The sequence below is a fragment of the Pteropus medius genome, unplaced genomic scaffold (genome assembly GCF_902729225.1).
Source record: "Pteropus medius unplaced genomic scaffold, Ma_sr-lr_union100, whole genome shotgun sequence".
Taxonomy (NCBI): Eukaryota; Metazoa; Chordata; class Mammalia; order Chiroptera; family Pteropodidae; genus Pteropus; species Pteropus medius.
Genome location: NW_024340848.1, coordinates 8,826,518 through 8,852,850, shown reverse-complemented (window position 1 = coordinate 8,852,850; position 26,333 = coordinate 8,826,518). Strand labels below are relative to the sequence as shown.

General features: G+C 40.1%; 1 protein-coding gene across 6 annotated transcripts in view; it reads right to left on the bottom strand.

The window, feature by feature from the left end:
- The window catches only part of MBNL2 (muscleblind like splicing regulator 2), a 150,166-nt gene extending 128,136 nt beyond the window's left edge, over positions 1-22,030 (bottom strand). For 3 of the 6 annotated variants that reach the window (XM_039837978.1, XM_039837982.1, XM_039837981.1), the window contains exon 1: positions 21,777-22,030. The gene's annotated coding sequence lies outside the window, so the exon portion shown is untranslated. The remainder of the gene's footprint in view (positions 1-21,776) is intronic. The other 3 variants (XM_039837976.1, XM_039837980.1, XM_039837979.1) reach the window with 1 other exon arrangement.
- Positions 22,031-26,333: the final 4,303 nt, after the last annotated feature.

Below are 26,333 nucleotides of genomic sequence, written 5' to 3'. Positions count from 1 at the left end.
TGAAATGAAGTTTTATTATATTTCAATTTCATTTTCTGTGGTAGTAGATAAATGTAAGTCTACCCCAGCACAGACCTGAGGTGTCTTTCACTCCGCTGAGCCTCTGTTTTTATGGGCAGTGAAAAGATGTACCCAGAACTGATTTCTTCAAAACAAGCACTGTGAAACAAATGTCTGATTCTTTGGCCAGTGTGCATCAGCGGAAAAACAAACAGGCCATTATATTTGTGGGAAAGAATGAGATTGCAAAGTCAATGAGGAACAAGGCACATTATCAGCTGGTCTACATTGTAAAACAAAGGCACAAAAGCACTCTTAACACATGAAAAAAGCCAAAGTTTCACGGTTCTCAGTGAACTTAAATAGTTTGCAGTATCATTTTGAATATAAGTTGACTTATCTCTATTAGTTTCCATATTTTTCTTCGCAGATGACATGCTTCCCTTAGCTTTCCTGATCACGATCTATGCAGCAATATTATCGGCCACTGGCCTCCTTTTCTCTCTGTATCCCTCAGTTGGTTGCTTTCAAAATTACTGACTGTTTATTCAGAACAACTTTAAAAAGTCATGATGTTTGAACTACAAGCAAACTTAAACTCATTGCAAATATCTTCATGAGTGGGATTTTCCTGGGAGCATGTGGTAATATTTGAAATAAACTAAACATAACTGAAGGATCACATTGGACTTTTACAAGCATTTCTGTGACCTAATACTGTAAATTAGCCTTTAAACTATGAGAAATTTTGAAACCGCTATTATCCAATGTCATGTGAGATAAATTGTTTCTGTATGTCGTCATTGTTAGCCAGTGGGGAGAGCAAAATACTATCCACACTGCAGCCTGAGAAGAAGGGTGTGGTACCTTTTCTTGCCCTTTTGGATGCTGTGGGAGACAAAGGTATAAGGAGAATAAATAGGAATCTGAAGAGAAGTTTTATCCTACCCATTCTCCTACTGCTTCTGATGACTGGTGACAAAACAAGATCTATGCAGAAGATAAAAATCTCCCTAAATATCCAGTCCTATCCACGCCGGAAAAAAATAGTCACATTTCTGTGCATCCACATTATGCTGTTTGCTGGGAAATGAACTATTAATTCATGTGTTTTTCCTTTGAAAGGTAGAGAAGAAAAAAAATCTAACTGCCTATTAGTTTTAGTTTATAGATGAGATGATAAGCTTCAAAAGCCACTAATTAGAAGGAGCACGCTAATTAGGAGATTGTGACACCCTTCTCCTCTTTCTTTGCTTGCTGTCATTTGGTGCATCCTCCAAGGCCCAGTTCAAATGTCCCTTCTTGGAAAATCATTGCCAACCCTGTCCCCTACTCCCACTGCCTCCAAAGCCAATGTAATCCTCCCCAACCACTGTGCCCCTCTGTTCATTAGTCCTCATGCCTTTGAAGTTGACCTTGTTGCTGTTGTGTCTGGCTAGAACATGAGCCTACTGAGCCCAGGTGTCAGGCTAATGCATATTTCTAGCACAGCACCCAGAACAGCATCTGGGTACTTACCTAGGGTGTTTTGACTGACTGACTGACTAAATAAATAAATAAATGATCCAAAAGCAGTCCATCAGAAAATTTGAGACCTTAATTTTTCATCCTCCAGAGTAAACTGAAGATCCATCTACCTAAACTGCAGGGGAACTTGATGTGTTCAAAGAGCATTATCTTGTGATCAAATTTCTCTCCTGCATCCACTGTCCACACCTGCCACTGGCCATTGCTGGGTGAGGACAGAGGAGAGGATGACTGGGGTGATAACGCTCTGAGCTTATTCCAAATCTCTGGGGTTGAGGCAGAGGCAGGGAACAAGACGGCGACGCGTCCACAGTACATCCACTCTGCCCTGGGGGGAGGGACTGTCCTGTGCAGTGAGCGTGCAGCCCTACTTAGTCTTCTTTCATTTTTCCTTTCACCAGCACCACTTTCAGAGGATGATGTCAGTGGAAAATGACTCCATAATACATGCCACTTATAGTAAGTAGCATCCCCACAGATCCAAGCTTAACTGTACTCAAACTGTCAATCAAATAACATAAGGAGAAAAAAATAAGTCTTGCTCATTGCACGCCTCTTTAACAACTCTGAGGTGCCCCACCCCGCACCTCAGGGGCTCCAGGGGCCATAGAAATTCCTATTTCTTATTGTGTTTATTCTCTCTAGAAGAGAATGATTCTCTTCTAGACCCCACAGTCTTTGGATCCTGGGAACAACATGCATGTTTCTGTTCCACATGGGGCCCAGGACAAACACCAGGCAGGTACCAGGCTGTAGCCTGCAAAATCAAAACCTTGCGTTCAGGATTGTATTTTGGATAGAATATGGCAGGTAGCAAGATTGGTGATGATGCTACTATTGTCTAGCTGAGGAGTCAAGGGGTCTTATCCCAAGAAGCCACCTGAGGAAGCCAACGAGGGCTCTGTAGAGAGGTGGCCCCGCTGGGTACAGACTGTGTCTCAGGTGCCTGATGTACCCTGAAGAATGAACAAGCTTTACCCATAAAAAGACCAAACTATTTCAACCAAGAGCCCGCTCCCCACTTTTTCCGAGATGTAAGCACTCTAAAGCACAAGGAAGAACATAAGGAATTGCCTTTGGGGTTCCCAAGGACACATTTGGGAATCAAAGTTTCTATAAGTCTAGGAATGCACCATCCGTTTTGTTAAAATCCTACCAGTTTCACTACAGCCAACCCCAGGCTGAGCAAGACACCTTCTCCAGGTTATGGGAACACAGGCCCAGCCTTTCCTTGTAGCTTCAAGAGGCACCGAAAGTATCCTGAATCAGGCAATTTCCTTTCTGTGGAACCCCGTGTATGCACACAATAAAGGCTCATTTCCTCCTATTGGTTTTTGTTTGAATGGTTTCCTTTGATATGGGCTGTCTTCCGCTCTCATCTGCAGTTATCTAAATCCAGGCATCCTTCTCAACTCAAAATTCACACTACTGGAGTCAAGTCCAACTGGCCTAACTCCAGTGGCCTCTCCCTCCTTCCTGCCTTAGATTAAGCATTAAGTGTCTGGGGCTCCCATTCCAAAGAGGGTTAATGTCAGGGTTCTCTATTGGCTTTTGCAGTGTACATGTGTATGTGTGCGCATGCACGTGTGTGTATGTGATGTGTATGCACATGTGTATCTTAACATCTCGATATAATTGCTGGCAACCAAGCATCTTTGTTTTGCCTACTTTACATAACATCGGTATACTAGGCATTCAGTTGGATTTTAATCAATACTCTCGGAATGGATGGACTGAGCCTTTTGAAAATGGTTCAACAATGGATTTGAGGATCTGTAGATATACTTTGATTTGCAAACTTTTGGATATCTTCCTCAACTGAAAGCTGAAACTGAGGCTTTCCTATCCCACAGTATCACACATCTCTCTTTGCACTCCCTCTATATTTTTTTTAACTTTTTAAATTTTTAAATTTCTTCTTGTGTGCTCATCAAATGGTCTCCATACCATACTTTTTTCTTCTTGTTTGTGTGTTACCCAAATCTCGACTCGGAGCACTGGAAAGCATCTAACTTGTGAACTATCCCTGCTGTTGATGGGTTCTTGGTGGGGAAAAGAGGACAAAATGGACATGTGATACTGAGTCTTACAACACAGGCAACTGGGTCACTGCATCCAGGAAGGAAGGAACATGTGGTTGCAGGAAACACCTTGGAGCAATCCTTGCTTATTTATTCTCAAAGCAACAAAGGGCCAACCTTTCTTTAGAAGCCAGAGGGCCAGAAGGGGCTAGCAGATGTCAGGAGTGTTTCCTGTCCCAGAGGAAATTCATTCGTTAATTCATTCATTCATTCATTCATTCATTTCCAGAAGTTATAGTTCAGGGGTTTGGTCCCACTGTGAGCCAGTTACCATCTGCTTGAATCACCTTAAACTGGCCTGAGTTGGGATAGGATCAATTTTATCAGTGCCAAAACAGTTCAAGCCACAATGGAGCTGGGTCAAGGGCTCCATTTTCACACATGCACGGTATGAAACTTTCCAAATGTGGCCCAGTCCTCTTATTTTCAAAAGCAACTGCATTCCTTTATCTGGGGTAACATGCTCCAGTGTCTTATTATTCTTACCAAATATAAGTATTCCCAAGAGCCTGGCATGGAATTATCTTATAGAAACAGTAATGTTTTCGTGAGTGATAACGAGACTTTAAGAAATTGCAGAAATAGTCATGGCGAAGACCCCACTCTTTCTGCAATTGTTTAGCGGGTTGGTAGCATTAATTGAGATTATTCCCCAACAGCTTCATGTTCACCCAGAGAAATATATCCAAATATTATGTATTGAGTGTTTATTCTGTGCAGTATACAAAATTCTTTACATAAGTGATCTCATTTAGTCCTAATCATCACCTAGAGAAGTGGGTATTATTACCCTCATTTTAAAGATGAGAAAACTGAGATTCACAAACATTTAAAAATTTGCCTGAAGTTGTGCATCTAGTCTATGGCAGAGCCAGAATTTGAATACAGGATTTGAATTGTCTCCCTGTGCCAGGAGGTCTATTAATGATTTATGTTTCAACCACTCTATGTTTTCCCAATAAATGTAGATTCCTAGGACCCACCCAAGACACCCCAAGTCAAGGTCTGAAGCCTAAAAAATCTGTCATCTGTTTTTTTTTTAAATAAGCTTCTCAAGAGTTTGCGCAGCCAATGAAACGAGCATTTGGCATAACTAGTGAGGGCTTTTGAAATGGGTTTGGGACAAAAACACTTCTTTCTTCTCCTGGGGTTGGGGGTAGGGGAGCGAATATGATCTTGTCCCAATGGCTATAAGAGCTCACTTTGGCCTTGACTGTGGGCAGGCTTGTTTTTTTACTTAGTTTTCGAGTGGCTCTCAAAGGCAAATAAATAGGTCGGTCCATTTTGTGAGATGTGCTGTACAGTTTGTGCTGCCGAACAAAACCAGAAGTATCTGTCCTACAGCAATTAAGCAACTAAAACTTATTTTAAAACTTAGGACACTTCAGATAACTCCTCAGTTTATGCATTTTGCCCTTAGTCTCTCTCTGCCCGTTGCCTTCATCAGCTAAACTTCTTCTCTGAAGTTTAAATGCAAAAGAGAGCCCTGGCTGAAGGGGTTGGGGCTTAGCTGGTCTCTCTTTGATACTGAAGTACAGTTTCATAGCTATATGTACAATCTCTTGGGGGAAAATGAATTCTATCTTCAACTGTAATGGAAACTTCCAGATGTATTTGGGTGGATGACAGACTATGGGTTTCTGTAAGTATGACTCATAGCTAATAATCATCTATAGAAATGCCTGTCTGAATAATAAGATACTTCATTCGATTGTGTTCTACAAACAATTACTGAGGATCTACTACTTACCAGACATTGACTCAAGTTTAAAATGCACAAAGATTGCTATAATGAGACTTTCACAATATTCCATATATGACATTTATATCGACAGATATATTTTTACTTAGGAGAAGGTGCTATAGGCTCATGAATTATCTTTTTGCTTAACCCAGTAAGATGAAGGCAAGAGCTAAAGGAATTTATAAAATAACAAAGGAACAACAAATAACATTGGTAAAGCACTTTGGAAAGAAGCGGCAGTCATTGTATTTTAGTAAAGCATAAATGATGCAAAGCTCATCTTTAACAACTGGGAATTGGTGCCGTATGTTGGCCTCCTCCCGCTACAGTTATTGTGAATAAAGCAGGATTCATTTCAAGGCAAAAGCCTCTGGGAGTCTCCCAGAAGAAGCACTTAAACCTCAACTTACACCTTCTTTCAAATTTACCTAATGTTTTTAACCCTTTATTGTTATAGCACAATCAGATCTGTTCCTACAAATTTTCAGAAAGCATTTCTCCTTGGTGCTCTCAGCCTATCCATCTCCTGCAGTTTCCTCGGGCATAAAGCTGCATCAGGCGTCATCTGCCAGCCCAGCACACTTTTCCTCAAACTTGCACAAGTCTTATCTTAACCTGCTTCCTCTCCACTCACCTCCATCTTTCCTTTGATTGCTCTAAGTATTCCACACTCCCTAACGTTTTCACTTTCCACAATCCGGGTACCTTGCCACTCAGCTTCCCAGTCGCCACGCACCACTAGTACCTCCGAAAGGTCAGGGATGCTGTCTTAACTTCCATAGGTCAAGGTACCAGACTCAGTTCTCACCTTTACTGAACTTTCCTTAGGATCTGGCTTTATTTCTCATCATCAACTGGTTTTAGGAAACCCCAATACATGTGCATATTATATCACTGATCAGCATTACTTCTAGGACATAATGAATAGCATGATCCCTTCTCACAGATCCAAAGGCCCACACACCTGTCCTCAGGAATACCTGCCTTCTCTGAAATGCTCTTCACTTCGAATTTCTATGCCAGTGGGAGCGTGCCTAGGAAATCCCCCTAAATGTTAGCATTCCCCAAGGCTATGGCATCAACCATTTTCTAGATTACATTTGCCTCCTTAGTTATCTCAACTCCTCTGTGATTTCAGACACCACTTTGCTATGGATGAATCCCAAATATACATCTGGCCCTACAGTCTACAGAAATCTAGACCTCCAATTCCATGAGGATGATCCAACTTCACTTCAAACTTCTCATGACCCAAAACAGTCTCATTATCTCCCCCAACCTCCTGTGTGTTTCTGTCATTGGCCTCACAAATGTTTCTGTGACCTGAGTTCCTAGTCTCTAGGTCATCTTAGACTCCCTCCATTTCCCTTGTCTTCACTAAGTCCCTCCCACACGCCTAGGAAGTTTCTCCTACATGGGCACATTGTCTTCTACCAGATTCTCATTGTCACTATTCCAGCTCATGACTTCATGACTTCCTGGATGCATGCATTCTCAGCTCTAAACTGTACTCGCAGAATTATCTCCCTTAAAGTACTGTCTGACCCCATCACTCTTCTGCTAACAAACATTTGGTGGCTCTCTGCTGCAACTGGAATAAAGTCGGAAAGCCATAGTTTGGCATTCAGGGTCCCCTACCATTGAGTCCATGCCAAGCATTTTAGCCGTCCCCCATGGGTACTCCCTAAACTCTGCCCCATGCTCCAGAGAAACCTGAATGGATGCTTCCCAAGTGCATGCACTGCAGTCTTATTCTTCCATCACAGGCCATGTCAGAGGCTGTCTCCTCCAGGGAGCCTTCCGTTCCTCACCTAGACAACAGTAATCTACTGTCAGGGCACCTTATACCACCCTTGTGGTATGAATTACCTTTACCATTGGAGATTTATTTATACATCTTATCTATCATACTAAAGCATAAATTCCATGAGAGGAAAGAAAATGAGGAAATTTTAAGACATGCTTCCTTGACCTTTCACGCAGTATTCTTTTTTTCTGCAAAATTCTGTCATCAAGAAAACTTCACTAAGTAGAACACTTTTGCCCTGGCAGAGCAGGTAAAGATTAAATTAATGGTCAGCCTCCTTCTTATCGACATGGGGATTTTCATTGTGTGCAGAGGTACTTCCGGTACATCGATTCACCAAATCTTCACAAAAATCCTAAGAAGTGGCATGACCATCTTGATTTGTGCCAACCAAAAGGTCGAGTTCCAAGTGACTTGTTAACTTATCTTCATCCTAAGTAGGAGAACCCAGGATTCAAGTCTATATTGATGACCTGCAAGCTTTGAATTCTTGTCATCCTTAGCCACCTTTATTTATTTTTTGAGACCTGCACTCTCTTGACTTAAACAGACTACCATGAATCCAGGGTTATACAGCAAGAAAGAGCAAAGGGCATTGTCATCTACGGTTCCCAGTTTATTCCTTCCACTAGTCTTGATTGCCAAATAGGATGAAAAAAAAAAAACCCAAACATTTTAAGCAAAATTTTCATGTGTGTAAAGCATAAAAACATGGAAAGTAAAGATGTTTTGTACACCATGACAAAGTGGTATTATTATTATTATTATTATTGCTATCATTATCATTATTATTTAACAGTGATGACTCCTTTCTTCTCAACTTTGAATTTGAAGCATAAATTTCCCATTGGCCCAGGAGTAGGATATGATGGGGCCTCATGGTTATTATTATTGGGAATGGAGCCCATTGCTGGAGCCTAGAGGTTTGTTAGGAGGGGGAAGACATGAATGAGATTAGGAAAGGACATAGGAGAACCTTTCAACAAGCTTTGCTTTTATCTTACCATAGACGGTGCTAGGTAACCAGCTACATTTTTAAAACTTTATTAAAGACAGAAAAGACCACATATCCTAAGTGTCCAGCTCACTGGATTTTTACAAAGTGAACTCATCTGTGTTACCCACACCCAGAATGAGAAATAACCTATTATCAGGACCCTGGAAGTCCCCCGGGGTTCTGTTCTAGTTATACCCTTCTTTGCCTGAAGGGTGACCTCTCTCCCTAACTAGCCACTATGTCTAAAAGTCTAACTAGCTGGCTACACTTTAAATTAACCCTTTGACTGCTCTGGCCAGGAAAGCATATGTTCTTCAAGAAGCCTTTTCTGGCAGCAATTGCGGTTTCAAAGCAGAAAAAAAAAAAAAAAGTGTGTGTGAGGGAGTAATTTTGTGTGTAGGAGAAAAGTGTTTCTAATTTCCAATCCTGAAAATGTGCGGGGAAGAGGGAAGATGTGAAGGAGGGAAATAAGTCAGTAAATGCAGTCTCGTTCTGCTTCCCCCATTAGGAGCTGGAAGGAGTCCAGCAACATGCCATTTTGAGAAAGGAAGCAAACAGAATCGCCTTCTCTACCTGCCTTAGCCCCGGCCAGAGCAGGTCGGCTCCTATTCCCACAGCCTTCAAGTATGTGGATAGGTCGACAGTTATTATTTAATAGCACAGTGTTCACTAGAAGCCTGATATTGTATTGAACATATGGTTTTGATTCTTTTTTTTTTTCTGTTTTTAAGCAGTGAGCAAGATGGAGAGTGTCACAAACCTAACTCCAGGATTTGCTGGGTTCTGCCAAACTGTAACAGGAAACTAGCTCCCTTGCCGATGTCGGTCCTGCTTTAGCAGCTTCGAGAGACCTCAGAGGGGTGGGGACCACAGAGGGCCATGTACTAAAATGCAACCACGCTGATAGCTCTAAGAGTGAGAGGGACTCCATACTGTTGACCTGACAAAGCACACAGGCCTTGTTGGTGCTTTTCCATGACTCTACACTAATTATCAAGCTGGAAGGAAGAGATCAGAACATCAAATAAAATTCACAGCCGCAGAACAATTAACTCAAGATGCAACTTGTATCTGGCTAAGAGACTAACGTCAACTCGCGTATCCAGACTGTTTTAGACGGCAACACTCTCCAACTTCAGTCCTTGGGTTATTGGCCATCGATGTTTCCAAAAATAATCACTCCTCTCAATTCTTTTTTCCGATCAATTATATAACGTGTTCTGGGTTATACGATATCAATTTTATCCAGGGGGAAAAATTAATGTTTCTTATTGGTTAGCTAGAAAATTTGTAGTTTTAATTAGGCAAATTTTTAGCCCGTCAAAGAATGCTGGCTAGGTTTATAAGCCATTAGTAAAACTAGTAGTAAAGAAAAAAAAAAAGCAGAGTTTGTGATAGAGTCAGGGCCTGGGGATCTTTAAGTTAAATACCAACCTGGGAATTTTCCTGAGAAAAACTGGAGGGATTGTCTCAACTCAAGTTCAAAAGCTTTTGGAGAGGCTTTCCCCAGCTTTCTCAAAACAAAAACTAGGCCAGCTAGTTGGGAAATGGTTTACCAGCCCTTCCGCACCCACCCTTTGTTTGCTCAGGGTGTCCTCAAGCAGGCCCTGGGAGGAACTGAGAGATAAAACCCTTCCTGGCTTCTCCCTCTCTGAGGAAAGAGGGCAGGTTAGTGCAGCCTGCCATGGACGGGAACTGGGATTAATTAGTTCCTTTGGTTACCTCGGCATCTACTGATGGCACAGTGTGTCTCTAAGTTGCTGAGGGCTGTGCTGAGGGCCACACAGAAACTCAGGAGGACTGAGAGCTACTGCTAAAATATCACCATTTCATTGAGCCAAAACCCAAAACCAAAAACATCTAATTTACCTCTAAAAACTGTCAGTGTGGTATTCAACTTCTGTGATTATCTATTATCTATCTATATCTGCATACATACTAATCTATATCTAAAGCTACCTGTGCATATATATTTCTATATTCCTATCTCTATCTGTATATATAAATATCAATCTATATCTATAACTACCTATATATATTCATCTAAATCTATCAGTGTATCTATCTACAGATCTATCTACATCTGTATATATATATATTAATTTATATTTGTAGCTATCTATATGTGTGTATGTATATATCTATCAATCATCCTATGAGTAGTTTTGCATTTCAATACCCAGCATCTTGCCAAGTATTTCTGGAGGTGCCTAGAGCCTCTTGTTGAGATTGAAGACTACTTTAGAGCATTCTATAGTGTTGGGGAAGATGTCTATCTCTCCCCACCTCACCTCCAACCATCAGTTTCCTTCCCCCTCCCTCCCCTTCTCCACTGTGCTCAGGCCTAAACAGAGCTGAGGAAAAATGGAGAGCCCCACCCCTTTCTCTCACACAGCCGGTTCAAAGTTCAAATATAATAGTGATATGGGTCAACAATGTGACAAAACAGCTAAAAAACTCAGAGTGTCTTAGACTGCATAATAACGTTTTATATCCTGAATAAGGAAGGTGCCAATTGCTCCTACAGGAGGAGGCCTGATTGCTACCTGTAGATGAGGTTGGGGCTCTCCTGCTAAGAAGCATTTGACTTGTTTGCAGTCACTCCAAAGGCCTGAACAAGGGCTGAAGTGTGAAGGTCATGGAGAGTCACATTTCATTTCAGCACAAGGAAGAATTTTATAACAAAATGTTATGGTTATAAGTGTTTGGGGGTAGTGACTGTCCAGTCAATAGAGGTGGTCAAGGAGTAATTCGGAACTGTTTGTCGGGGCTGTGGTAATGGGTAGACATGAATTGTACTAAGTGAGCCCTCCCCCTTCTTCCAACTTGGGGTTCCCTTCTGATTTTCATCTTATGTTTGTGGTTTTTGTTGGTTGAGTGAATCTCAAAGAGGAGGGGCTATCACAATCTTGTGTAGTGCAAAAAGTTCCTCTGCTGGCTCTGATGTGTCTCCCCAGAGCTTATACCTGGGCACCCAGAGGAACAAAGATGCAACTGGCGTATCAGGTCATGGGAAGAAAAGAGTTAAAAAGACCTAAACTCTCTGCAGATCCCAGCAGCCCCAGAGGCAGCTAGTCCCTTTGATCCTGCCTCTTAATTGCAGCCTAGTTGCAACAGGGAACTTTAAAGAAAAGAAACAGGGAAACTCTAGAGATAGGGTTTGTTTTGTTTCCTGAGGGGATGGTCTCTGTGGTGGCTGCCAGGAAGTTGATACTTTAGGGTTCAAATGATGGGCTTCCTAAGGGGGCAAATAATCTTTTCTATCAGCTAAGAGGCAGGTGTGAATAAAACCCAGAAACACCAGGCATCCATGTGTGCCATTTAGTAGGGATGACAGTTACAGCCTTGGTAAAGAGAGCAGAACCTGGGAAAAGAGACCCTGGGTTAGTTCAGGAGCCTACAGAGCAAGAGAGAAAAAGAGGCTGCAAGGAGAGGATAATCAATAGATGCAGCTCAGGAGAACAACCACATGCCCTTGGTGGAGAAGGGGTGACAGGTCCAAAACAAACAAACAAACAAACAAACAAAAAACAGCACTGTACCTGAAGAGGGAAGTTGATGGAGAAGAAAAGAGATTTCTAAGCATTCTCAGAGAGGGTAGCAAAGCTATAACACAAAACATCTCACTTTTGTAAAGGCCTCATAGTTGATATTGAGCTTTTTGCATATGTTATTAATTTAAGGTATCTATAAAGTACATTCAATACCAATGTCTACATTTATGCACACACACAAAGGAGATTCAAAAGTAAGGAAAAGGCCAACTAATCACAATGGCGATGAAGCTCTAGCCATCCCTGGCGATTTACCAAGTCCCTCCCAGCTAAACTGAACTCACAGGCTGCACTGTAGGCCGGTAATTGCTTGTTTGTGTTCTATTTAACTATTTAGTGAATTCTGCTAACAGTACGTGCAAATGCAGGAGAAGGTTTTCAAAAGCAAACCCTTTTTTGTTGCAACCCCCAAGTAAGCACCACTGGAAAAGGTCTGGGAGTTTAGAGACCACCTACTGGGGTTTCATCCTTTGCTGTCACTTGTTCATGTGTTACCTTGGCAAGTAACTCAGCCTCCTGGACTTTATTGTCTTCATAAAAAGGCTTAACTGAGTTGATGTACATGAAGCTCTCAGCAGAGGGTTTGGCATCTAGTAGGCACTCAATAAACCCAATAAACACTTGTTCCCTTTCATTCCTAAAAGGTTATTGGTAAATTAAAAATGCATAAAAATACCAGCCATCTGTGTGTGGACTAAATAGGCATCTGGGCAGGGAAGACTTCCTCGAAATCAGTTTAGCTGGACTCCTGGCTCTAGGATAGAAGGGGGCACATGTGGGACATAGAGAAAAATGAAACACTGAGCGGAGGGAAGACAGATGGACACAAACAAGATGGAAGACTTAAAACAAGATATAAAACTATCAACACTCAGGCCTGGACATTTCACTGAAGCTACCCATTATAAGCTATCATTTCTAATAATTTTTCATTCATGTTGCAAGACTTTAAAACTAACATTTTTAGACAAATGTAATTTTAATTGCATATAACACTTCCTTTATACTCTTCATATTCTTTGGAGAGAACGAGAGGAGAATGGTATTATCTGCATCTTAAGGGAAACAGCAAGTTTGTCAGAGTTCCCTGAACCCACTGAGGATGTGGCATGAAGTAGGCACATCAGACTTGCAGGCTCTAGTTCTGACCACTGTCTAAAGAAAAAACTCTAAAGCTGATTTTGAACACATATATTTCATAGGAAAAAAAAAAATTTCTGGAGCAGACATGTAAACAAACATACTAGCCTTCCCTGGAGGCAGTGAGCAAATCTCCTGAGGAATTGGTGAGAGTATGCCTCCACAGAGAAGACAGCCACTGTGGGCATGGGGAGACATCCACAGACTGGCTGTCCGCAGCCACAGAACTGCTTGAAACTGCTGAAGTCTCTGCCTTCGTGCCCTCAACCACAGAAGCTTTGGTGCAAGGCTCATGGAATAAGTCAACTCAAGCTTAGCTCCACTCAGAGCCTGAGCGGCTTAAAAGGCCTACTGTGCTGAGGAGATAGGTCCCAGTCCCCCAGTTCTACAGAGTGCTCCTTTAAAATCATTGCAGACCCAGTGGACTGCTACCATCTACATTTATGCCAGCAAAGCCGCCATTGCATTCTAGATCTTCACGGATGAGCAGCATCTTCATCATTTGGGAGCTTGTTAGAAATGCAGAATCTTGAGCCCCACTCCAGAGCTACTGAAACAGGATCTACATTTTTAATTAGATCCCAGAGTGATCTGCTATACATGTAAAAGTTTAAGAAGTTCTTGTCTGGTTTGGTCACTGTAGGTATCTGGTATGAGGTCATTGACCGTTTGTATACTTTGAGTGCTTTCTCGTTTTCCTCAGAGTAGTCCTGTGTTCAATTGAGACTTGTTAAATCCAGGATAAATAATGAACCTTTGGGTTTTTGAGAATAGGATAACCAATGTCAAATAATGTCTCCAATCATTCTGGAACTACTGTCTTAACCAGTAACACATCCACAATGTGTATTTTGAGATACAGATGCCAGAGTCTTCATAACTATTAGTTTTAAATGCTTTCTTTTGGTTATTAGTTAAGATTTACTTTTTTAAAAAGTCAACTATGTATGAAAGAGCTACGAAGTCCTCCTCCCTAGCAATCTGATATTTTGTGGCTTTAACCAATATTCAGTGAACCAATATTTGCCTTCAAGAGGAACATAGCCTGAGCACTCACGCCAGAGAGGGTAAACTATGTGCAGTAGGGTAATGCAGTGCAGGAGACTGCACGGTCATCCCATGGAACGAGGGAGAGTGTGGTATGGTGCTTAACAGTCTCAGCTGCTCAATTTTGGGTTGCCAAAATTGAGAGTGTGGATATTTGTTTTTCCAGATTCTTTGTTAGCTCTTATTCTCTTCTACGCCCCAGAAGTCTTCACCAAGGCTCTGCCCGTCTCCATTTATGCTCCCTTCTAATTGGAGGTAGTGAGCATCTATGGCTTTACACTGGCGCGTCTCAGTTTATATTTGCAGCCTGGTGTCTAAGCTGTTCTCCATTCCCACACTATCAAATGTCTATGGGATATCCTACTTGAATGATTCCATCATGAGCTAAAAGCACCATTACCAGAACCCAAACCCATCTTCTTACTCCCTTTCTGGACCCCATTCCTACTGATTGGTCCCTTGTTCCCATCTATTCCCATTTTCTGTTAGGGTCCCATCAATATTTCTCCTGCTAGAAACTCCAGCATTATTTCAATGCTTCTAAGCTCTCACTAGCTTCTATTATTTTCCTTTAAGACGCCTTTTGGATTTGCCCTTTCTCCTCCATCCTCACACTGCCATTCTAATTCAACTCCTTCCCACATCATGCCTGGAATATTTCAAAAGTTTTCCAGCCAGTGGCATCACTTGTTACAAATTCTCTGACCCCTAACCTTATTTAACAAGTTTCAATTGAATCTTTATAAAGCATTAGATGTGCTGTTGTAGGTAACGAATTTAAACTCCTCCACGTGGCAATTCAAGCATCCCATATTCTGACTTTCCCACTCTATCTAATCTTATTTTCCACTGCTCCCCAACATTTAATCCCTATTCTCCAAGTCAAGTTTCACACTGGTCCCTACATCATATCATGTCATTCCTTCTTCTTGAGACGGCCTTCATTTCTCTAATTTTGACTACTGTATTCTCCAAACTTTTTTGATCACATACCCTGATCAGAAAAATCACTCTTAAGCAGGAACAACCATTATAAGCCTAGTTACTTATTTATAAATGTTATACTTACATAACAATACTAATATGTTATATATATTACCAAACACATGAAAACTGGCAGTTTAAAAGGATAAGCTAAATAATATATAAGCTATAAGTTCAAATATTTCTTTTATTTACCTAGAGGAAGATCTTGCCCTAGGCTTGGGCTGTAGACATCCCATGTTAGAAACACTGATCTAGACAACACATATCCATTCAGAGCTAGAGAAAGTATCTCTTCCTCCATGAAGCTTTACTTACTATTTTAGCCCAAAAGGAGTTCTACTTTCCTGAACTTCTAGAGCATTTAAAATTACAAGCAGTAAATCACTGATATAATATATGCTTCACCAATACTTTTTAGTTGATTAATTGAAACTTGCAACAAGGATGCCAGAAATTTATAGATTTTTAAAATAATCCAATATCTTAATTAAAAACATTACTATCTTCCCAAAATTGCTTGGGTCGGGCTCTATTTGACTATGCAACATCCATTACAAGAAAACTCCAAGTCAGACTGCAGCATAATTTTATTAAAGATGGTTTTGTCTCATTAAATATCATATGCACGCATTTCCATAGTTTTGAGGACTAGCTTTTCCACTTTTTGGCTATGACACACTGTATAACCTCAAAAAAAATTCGGTTTTTATTTAATTTATAAAATGGAGACAAAAAGAGGATTTTGTGACTATTAAAAAAGATGACAAGCAAAAATTAACTGAAATGATATATGATGTAAGACGTTAATATTATTATAACATCCAAGATTTATGTATTATAAAGTAAACTATATAAAGTACACCTGAGATTTCTATAATAATTGACTGCCTACTTCCACGTTGAGCTTTTATTTCTTCCTGCAAATGAATTCTTCTTCTTTTCTCAACTTTATTTGGTGAAAACGGTGTCGTCTACCTATAGAACTTGGAGGTATCATTGGGCCTCAGTTTATATCCTGGTTCTGCCAAGAATTAGCTGTGGGATTATGGGTGTGTTACAGAACCTTTCAAAATTCTCTTCTACTGGCCAACATTCACTTTGTGGGGATAACATGAACTTCATGTGTTCTTCTAAGGTTCAAATTATAAGCGATATGTGTGTAAAGCGCCTAGTTATAACACGTCACTAAAATATTAATTTCTCTCCTCCCCCCATCCCTTTATCAGGCTCACGAGAACTCAATGAGATGCTCTCGTGAGCAAATGGAATGCTTTGGATTTTGGTTTCATTGCTGACTTTGGTTTTTCCCCCCACTTGCAGGCCATTTACAACCATCAATAAATTTTATGTTCTAGAAGCAGCTGCTTGCCATCCACAGCCAAACTCACCTTGCTACTGTGTGGCTGGGTTGGAGTGTGAAGCCTGAATAGGTTTTTGTTCCCTAATGCCTCTGAGCTGAGAAAGTGAAACCAACCAGCCTCTCTTCTTGCTCTGCCTCGGCAGCTAGCTTGCCTACTGTACTAGTTATAAATGGACTTGTTGTCCAAGAAAGCATTTGGGGACAGGAGATAGTGACACACATACATGTACCAGGGACACTTGTAGTTTTTCCTATTCTTCACATTTAAAGTTAATTAACCACTGAAAATAATAAATGAATAAAAGTTTTTAAAATCCAGTTTATAACTCATCTCCTCCAGGAGCTTAACCTAGTACAGCCTGGTGAGTGCTTAATTTTAGGCTCCTGGTTTTTAACTCTCTATTTGAACTGTTAATTGAGATAATGTCTGTGAAAGCCCTTTGTAAAGAGTAGATGCTATACATATGCTAGTTATCCTTCTGAAGACATTTGTGTGCTGACCTATTCTTATCTTGTTTGTAAGTATCTTGCTCCCCAGCGATTGTGGATTGCAAAGTGCTTAGGACCAGGAACCTGCAGTGTTTTCCTTGTTTCCTTCCTCCTCCCCCTGTTCTCTGAAGTGGCTTAGCACCCCCAAAGCTCTTCTACAGAGACCGGCTGGCCATAGAGGCTCATAAATCTTACAGCTGTCTATCCGCCTGCCGAGGCCCAAAGCTGAAAAGAAGTTACATCCTCAGTCTCCTCTCCAGCTCTTCCCAAACTGGGTCTGTTACCTTGTAGCTTATCTACACACAAAAAAATACACACTAATTTTGATGTTAGGGTAAAAAAACAAAACAAAAATTTTGTGTTTAAAGAGGGAAATAGATTTTTAAAAGTAACTCGTTTTAAGGATAAAAGGGGGGAAGTTTAATCCTCTAGGGTCAGGAGTCAGCTTTCCTTGCTGGGAGGAAAGGGTGAGATAATTGTATCAGGATCTTCCCAAGCACCCTGAGGCTCAGAAGTATGAAAGGCTCTACTAATTCTTTTTGTTGACTGATGGTTAAGGCTTTTTAGATGATATGCCCAAGCTTCCCAGTCACTTCAGGGCTGAATCTCAGCTTGCTAAAACTGGGTGATGGCTCTCAGCAGCCTTATATTCTGGATTTTTTTTTTTTTTTTTTTGCAGCACTCTCCCATGTCTGTTGCTCATCTGACATATATATATATAGATATATATATACAGATATATATCTATATATAGATATAGATATGTATATATACACACACATACATATATATACATACACATATATACATATAACATATATATATATATATATATATATACACATATATATTTAAAACAGCATTTAGGCTGGGAAATATAATAGAGGTGAAGAAAGTTCATACAGATATTTAAAACTCAGAAGTCCTTCTCTTACTTTCCTTGAAACAGCGAAACTGTCTCAAACCTACAGTTAGTATCTGATAGTTATCAATGTTAAATGAATATTAGTTGATAAAGTTATTATTAAAGTCTTTGAAACTTAAAGCTGTTCATTATTTTTTTCTGTCTTTTATTTTGCACTCACAGAAAGTCAGGTATTGGGTAATTTACTTCTTCTAACCAAACAGCAAAAGCCAGACAACCAAAGAGGTGTTTAATAAACACTTGTTGACTGATTGATGGAATATACTGACCTAGGATTTCCTATACAATGCATTCTTTGTCAGAGCACTAGGGTAAGTCGGTGGGTCCACTTTTATTACCAAGCATTTCTGCCATGTTGAAGAGAGCAGGGCAGCAGGAAACTTGTCCGTTGGCTCTGTAGCTCGGGTTCACAAAAGAAACCCTAGGGACTCACCTTTCATACTTATTTGCACTCTCAGCAACACCTCAGCTAAACAATGCTGAGTGGGAGGCACAGGCCTGATGCGGATCCAGCCATGACACCACCATGAGGTCGCCTCGGACCCCTTACTATGAATATTACCACAGCTGCAACTAACAGTTTGTACACATTAAAAACAAACAAACAAACAAAAACATAACAAAACAAACAAACGAAAAAACAGAAAAACTGAACTGAGTTAAAAGGAGGAGGAAAAAAACAGTGTTGGAACTAATTTACAAAGCCCAACTAAGTCTTCTCGCCTTGTTCTTCAGGGAGAAACCAAAGCATGAAATGTCAAGTTCTTTGTTCTCCACGACAGTGGACATTAGGTTCAGTCGACCATTCTAGAAAGGATGCCTGGATGGGCATGGAACACCTTTACTTCTCTTTGAAGCCAATTCCTCACTTTCCTTGCTGGGCCTTCAGGGTAGGCCTCAGGCAGATTTTGTGAAAAGAACTAAGCATCCTTTACCTGTTCTACTCTGCCTCTGGGGTTCCGAGCTTACCTAGCCTGACCTTGGACCTGTAGCTTTCCTTTGACTTTTTACTTGGTGATGTTGATGGCTCATACCTTCCTACTTTCCATAATACCCTGGCCTTCACTGCCCACCTGCTCCCCAAGTTGCCAGATTTGTCTGCTTGACATGATAGTAGTACCTGTTTCTGACTCTGCCAGCTCTCGGATGCGGTTGTACCTGGAGATCTTAAAGGCCGCAAAACTATGTTTCAACAACCGACAGGCCCTGAAATTGTACCAACCTTTCCATTAATCAGAATCCTTTACCCCTTGCAATGTTACCAACCTATTTTTATGTTGATGATATGACTTGTCATTTTGGAAAATGTAAACAAATCAATATTCCTTCCTTCTCATCTTCTTTTGTTAGCGGTGGGAAAGGGCAGGAGGAAAGGAAGAGGAAATGCATGCAAGACTGAGCTAGTCAGTCCACCATAAGGAATTCCCTTAAGCTCAATACTCAAATCCTCTTCTCTCAATTCTTGCTTGGAATCCTGAGTACCTGATCTTGAATTTCTGTGGCACTCTCTGAGCGCGGGACTGGCTGGTAGCCATGTGATATTGATTTGTTTTCACCATAGCAACAGCAAATTACAACAACTAGCATAGAGAAGGCAGGCTGTTAACCAGTAAAGCTATATATCCAGGATATTTTGCAAGCATATTTTTCTCCTTTCATCTTATTTTCTCTCTTCACTCCACTTTCACAAATGCAATGCAAAAAAGTCGAAGCAAAAATAGCACTAAATGCTTTGGGGCACTACGAGGCCTATGTCTGAAATAGTCTGGTTTGCACAGCTTTTAGTATATTACACTAGATCGATGGAGAAAATGCAAATAGCAAAGCTCTCATTTCCTTGGAAATTTTATTTGTTGGTCTAAAGATAAATACGCCTAGAAAATTTACAAGAGCACAAAGCAGAGAGAAGGAGTTTGTATATATGACTGTATATCTTCATACTCTAAGGCATACTCATTAATATGAGGTTTTATCCTTTTGTACTTTAAATAGCTCATTTTGCCACGAGATAAACAACTTTTTTTTTTTGTTACACAATTAAGGCTTCTCAAAATGCTAGAATTATGAGGGAAAGTGTGGCAGGTATTATCCAATTCTATTAAGAGAGAAAAATTGAAGTGGGCTCTTGCTCGAGGCTACACAAGCAGTTCGAAAGAGGATGCAAACTAGAACTGGGAACTCCCAAGAACTCCATTCTGTTCTAATGGAAATTCTTCCTTAAACGGTTCCTTATTAAAAACTAACCTTCCCCTGATATTTACAACCAAGGTTGCCACCTGTGACAAGGGATTAACAGCCTGCAGTATTGAACTGCCCTTCCTTCAGCTCTTTCTGCACTAGGACATGGTGTTCTTTATCTAAAAGCAGCTGTTGCCACCATCACGATCAGCCGTGAGCTTGGTAGCATAACCTGGGTTCTAAATAGTGGCTCCAGGGGAACTGGGAATGGGGCCACAGGGACTGTTCACCTAGGTGCCAGTGCCGGGCTGCACCAAGGGGAAGTTGGGCCGTACTCTGCTCCCTGCTGCTTTTAGCCAATGCAGCCAGAACCCTGCAGAGAACCTGCTCTGACCCGCCCAATGCAAGGCAGGTAGAAGATGTCCTATTTATGCAGGAGATTGGTTGAGGCATAACTCAAGACATGCCAAGTGAGAGTTAGAATGTTCCTGGCCAGGACATAAAGAAATACTCCTCTCCACAAGCCCGAATAAAAGAACACACAGCAGAAATAGTTGGGAGATGACGTCAGAAGTTCTGGGCTAGTGTCCTGCACTTCTCCTTGAAAGTAAAAACTGTGGGTCTAGAAGAATCTACGTGGCATTGGCCTTATTTAAATGAGTATTTCTACTGCTCCTCACAAAGCAGGCAGGATAGCCGAAGAAACTTCAATTTATTTAAAGATTATAAGAATGTCCTCTTTTTTTGTTACTTTATTATCTCCTAAATGCACATATTACTCAATTAACAAATATCTTTCCACTTAACCTTTGTCTTTTAAAAGGATAGTAATGTTTTTTGAAGAACACTCACAGTGGTGGTTAAGCAAGTCAGATTTTTTTTCTTCGCTTCAATGCTTGCTAACTATTCTAAAAATGTTACACATTTATTGTAAACACATGCTTCCAAGGCCTAACAAAAAAGCACAGTTTCCTCATGCCTGGCAGAAATTTAAAACGGAAAAGGGCAGAAAGAATTCTTTAACAAATATGTCCTTTCCTTCTCTTGGGCCAAGTGTGTTATAAATAAACCTTCTCCATCATTTCTCAGTGCTGCTTCTCGGCAAGAAAGTTGATATGGTTCGGCATAGTGGAAACACAGCTTTAAAAGCTAGCCTGCCCTCATTAAATTATTCTGCTGGCTGTGTGTTCTCATTAAAAATGCATAAAGATCAGATAATTGCAGTAAGCATTATTAACCCAGCTTTACTTTTGAATATAATGGTTCCACTTTTAAGCTGGAAACAAAGGCTCAGACATGCCAGGAAAAGAAATGTAAACATTGAACTACAGTATCGAAAACTTGTCAGAAAGCTACCTCTTTCCAGCTTGTTAAAAATGTGCTTTTGAAACTCAAAGCCATAGCATTATAGAGCTGGGTAGGTCTCTAATTTCTAATAAATAGACATATTTTTAGCTAAACATTCAATTGATGATTAGTTACCACTAAGTTTTTTTTTTCTTAATTACAAGTCTGTTTTCAAATAATAGGATCAACGTAAACTATTTAATCAGGAGCTAACTATGGTTGTGTGAGAATTTTCTATAACAAAAAATAAGAATGCTCTCATGAATTCAAATATTTTTGTTGAATAATAAATGGATCTGTTCTTTTGATTAGAAAAAACAAACAAATAAACTCGTTTTAAGCCTCGCCCCCAAACAGGCGGCATAGATTCAAGCTTTGCCATTTCTTTTTCTCAAATCGAAATGTTACGTAAAACTCCAGGGTCCCCTGCAAGTATTACATTTGAATTAGTGGAATCCGGTTTCCCTGGCTTCCCAAAGCAACACACATGGAATGCAGCATACTGCAGCAAACTCTTTAAACATTCAAAAAAAAAAAAAAAAAAGAAAGAAGGAAGAAAGAAGAAGAAGAAGGGAGGGGGGTGATTTTCCTACCTTGTTTAGCTCTGCCTCTCCTTCCCTTCTACAGTAACCCCAGGAACATCTGGCAGAATCAAGCGGCTGAAGCTTCTCCCCTGCATCATGAGGAAGAAATTTCCATGTAAATAGTTCTTGTTCCCTGTTTATTGTACTCTGAGAGCCGTCTGCCGTATCTGGAAAATTTTGCCTTCAGATGATGAAGCAAAGACAGTCTAAACTCTGTTGCTGTAAGCTGCAGCCCTTCCTTCCGACAAATCCCTCCCAGCCGTGGGCAGCCAATCCACAGCCAGTTCGTCAGCCCTACTCGTCTGAAACTGGCCCTAATAGGATGACTGACACAGCAACACAGCACTTGCAGTGTGTGAAAACAGTGCATCCATACTGATGAAAGAGGAATTTCCCTCTCAGAAGAAAGCAATCATAGCACCAAGACAAAGTGGCACATAATTGGCAGAGCAGAGAGAGGGGTTGCTCGAGAAAAAAAACCCTTGAAGACAGCCAACCCAAAGCTTGTGGCTGCACTGTAAATACTTTTGAAAATACAAAACTCTGCAGATTCCAAAGAAATCCAGGTTGTACATGAAACTGAAGTCATTATCCCATTTCACGAAGCATATGTGTGTGTGTGTGTGTATATTTTTTTTTTTAAGGAAAAAAATTCAATGTCTGCCATGGAAATTAATATCTTACAAAACATTTACATATATTTTCCATTAGTGAGGAAAAATGTGTTATAACGCCCAAGTGCATATTCAAAGTCAAAACATGATTATACCCTTGCATACACAATTTTCCTGTATAACATCTGTTATTGCAATGGTTAACTACTGTAGCCCATATATCTTTCATCTAAGTTTTCAGGCCACTGGGGATTTCAATTAGGGAATTCTGAACAATAAAATTGATATCCATACACTACTCTTCTGTGTTCTTGGCAGGTATCCATGAGATGATTAGGTGTGCCTTAACCTAATCCTAAGGTACCTTGGGTACCATTTGACATATACTGTGTATTGGCCCACATTGTCATTAATGAGACAACGATACAGGAAAGTGTTTACTGCTGAACATACACGACACTTGATCCAAAGGGCACCATCAGGTGCCACTCCACAAATGCTGTCCTAGAGGTGCTAAGTTTCCTGAGATATAGCAGGCAAAGAGAAATGGAAAGATTAGTTAGGGTTATTTATTATTTTCCCTGTCAACAATACTCCCCATGCTTTGAAAAAAAAATGTATGGTATTTTGAAGGCACAAAAGGCATACGTTTTCCTTCCACAAAACACATTTTGAATTTTAAAAAATTGTGTCATGATTACATGACTTGACCAAGGCAGGAATAAAGCCCCATTCATCTGAAAGACTGAACCCAATGCACTATTGTGTATAAGCAACTCTTCGGTGCATCTGTAATGAAGTTATAGTGGGGTGGAATGTAATGGTTTCTTTTGATTTTGCCAATTCTATTTTAAAAACAGAATGTTTCATATGATTTTAGGCTATTTCTTCAATAGAATACCGTGCTTTATTCCACTCAAATTTTTAAATCTCTTTTTCATCCCAATGTAAATCCAACATATATCAAAACTCGTAGGCCTTTGTTTACTAGTTTGTTTGTTTTTTTTTCTGGAAATTTAAATGATCTCTATGGTCAAACAAGTAGAAATTTATTTTTAAATATCAGTATATTTAATATTAAACTGCATGTCAGGAAATGATCATAGGCTTATGCATCTCTTCTTCCTGATCCTGATTCTGACTTTGAAAGTAGCATCCCCTTAATTTCATTTCTGAAATTTTAGTCATCTTTGGCTCATTCTCCTATTTTCATCCAATGAAATGAAGTCTTGTTGAGTTTTCCGCCTAACGTCTAGAACCTGACCTAGTACCTGGGTAACACAAATACTAGTAAGTTGGCTTCTGTGACTCAAGCCTCGGCATGTTCAAGCTCCCTGTTGCCAGACAGGTTTTCCTGTCATGTAAAGTCATGTTCCTTCCATATTTAAATTCTTCTCTCTATAAAATCTAAATTACAGACTTTCAAGTTCCTTCAAAATTTGGTCCCTCCCTTTCTATTCTACTTCTTCTACAATGTTTTTCTAAGTGAACTTTTTAATGGAGTCATGCATATTTCTCCAGGACCTGGCCCCTACGTTTCATCCACAGACCTGACTCCCAAGAGTTTCACTTAACAAAATCTTACCCAGCCTTTAGATCTCAGCGTGCATCCCCTTTCTTCTGTTATGGCTTCCCTGTTCACATTATCTTCCCTGATATTCTTCTCCTTTGAAAGCTTTCTGAACTGTTCATTTTACCAGACTGTTAAACTCTTAATGAGTTGATCTTCCCATCTTAGAAGGCTAGGTTTGTGTAGTTTATTAAGATAATGTACTTAAAACATCTATACATGGCTGGCCATAATAAATGTTCATTAAATGATGGCTGCTGTTCATTGCTTTTAGCAAAATGCCATGCACGAACTTGTTGATTTCATGATTCCTATCTCAAGAATTGATATACCTATCCAATTCAATTGCACAAGCCAAAAACTTGGCAGTCATTCTTGACCCGCCTCCCGAAACCTTCATGTGAAATTCATCATCAAAGCCTGTCAAAATTAGCACCGAAATGTTTAGAAATGTTTTACTTTGCTCCATTTCTACCAATGCAACTTTGTCTAAACTATCAGTGTTTAGACACACACACACACACACACACACACACACACACACACACATATCCTTGACCCCTTTAATCCCTTTTCTATATGTCAGCCAGGATAAAAATTCAAAGACAGAATTCTGATTTTTCCAAAGTTCTTTATTTAAAAACTCTGCTACATACTGAATTCTGTCCCCCCCAAGTCCATATGTTGAAGCCATAAGCCCCAATGTGATGGTATTTGGAAATAGGGCCTTTGGGAGGTAATTAGGTCACGAGGCCCTTATAAGAAAAAATATTGGGCAGAGAGATCTTTTCTCTCTCTCTCAGTCAAGTGAGGAGACAGCAAGAAGGCAATAATCTTCGAGCCGGGAAGAGAGCCTTCGTCAGAACCCAACCATGCTGGCATGCTGATTTCAGACTTCTAGCCTTCAGAAATATGAGAAAATAAATTTCTGTTGTTTAAGCTACTCCATCCATATGGTATCTTTTATGGTAGCTTGAGCTAAGTAATCTAACCATTAAACATCTTTGGGTTGCTCTTAGAAAAAAGGTGACAGTTCCCAACATGGCCTACAAAATCCTGTGGTATTTAGCCTCTGCCTACATTAGTAGCCTGATCAGAGGCCATTTCTTCAGGGAATTCTTCCCTGAACCCCAAGATGAGTTCAAGGGAAAATCTGTTGTCTTCTCTCATAGCCCTGTGCACTCTAGAGTAGTGCTTCTCAAATTTAATGTGCATGCAGATTCCCCAGGGATCTTGTTTAAAATGCACATTCTACCTCAGTGGTTCTTGGGTGGATACTAAGATTGCTAACAAGCTCCCAGGTGATGCTGATACTGCTGGTCCGTGGATTACTCTTTGGGTAGCAAGATTTTATAGATGCTGTTCACTTTATAGCACTTTTTACAGGGTATGGCAATATATTTATTTGATTAATTACTTAAGATCTATCTTCTCAACCAGCTTGTCAGTGTCGAAAGTGACCATGGTCTCTCCAGTACCTAATCTAGTATGTGCCTGGCACATGAGAGGAGATGCTCAATAATAAATGTGTGTTGAATTAATGAATTGATCAATTCGGCAAGCTGGACTTTCCAATTTTTTTCTTTTTTTTTCTTCCTCCCTCTTCTGCTCCTCCTCCCCTCCTTCTCCTTCTTATCTTTTTCTTCTTTCTGTAACTAAATATTGAAAGTCTTGAAACTCTGAAAAGAAAGTTAATGTTATTGAAGTCATGATAAAGTAAATAGAGAGGAGAATGGTTGAGAAACCAAACATAGAACAAGTGTTATGAAGATGATGAACTATGTCAAAGTAAAGTAGGTGGCCAGAGGAATTAAAACAAAAAACACCACCTTTGGATTGTCCATTAGAAGTTGTCAATTATTGTCCATCAGTTGATGAATTCAAGATCTATAACTCCATCCCTTTCTCTTGACCTCTAGGCCCAAATCATTTGAATATCAGAGATAACTCATTTTCCCTTTGCCCCAAACTAAAATCATTTTTTTGTTCTATTGAAAAACATTTCTCTTATGTTTCCCATTTCTGTGAATGGAATCCACCATCTTTGATACCTGCCCCTGTCTTACCACCAACATTCAAATACTCCCAGGTCTTATAGATTCCTATATCTCGAATTCATCTAATTCTCTCCATCTTTACTACTGTGCCCCTAATTCAAGTCCCTACCATCTTTTGTCTCTTCTTTACTTCTCTGCATTCAACCTTGCCCCTCACTTTTCATCCTTTTCTCCCCACTGCAGCCAAACATTTTATAAAAATACAAATCTTATTATTATCTGCATAAAATGACTCCTCATTATCTTCAGGATAAATCTTTTGGCTAATTCTCAAGTATATTTTTTTACTACACTTCTTGAACTTACTTCCATCCTATTTCATATC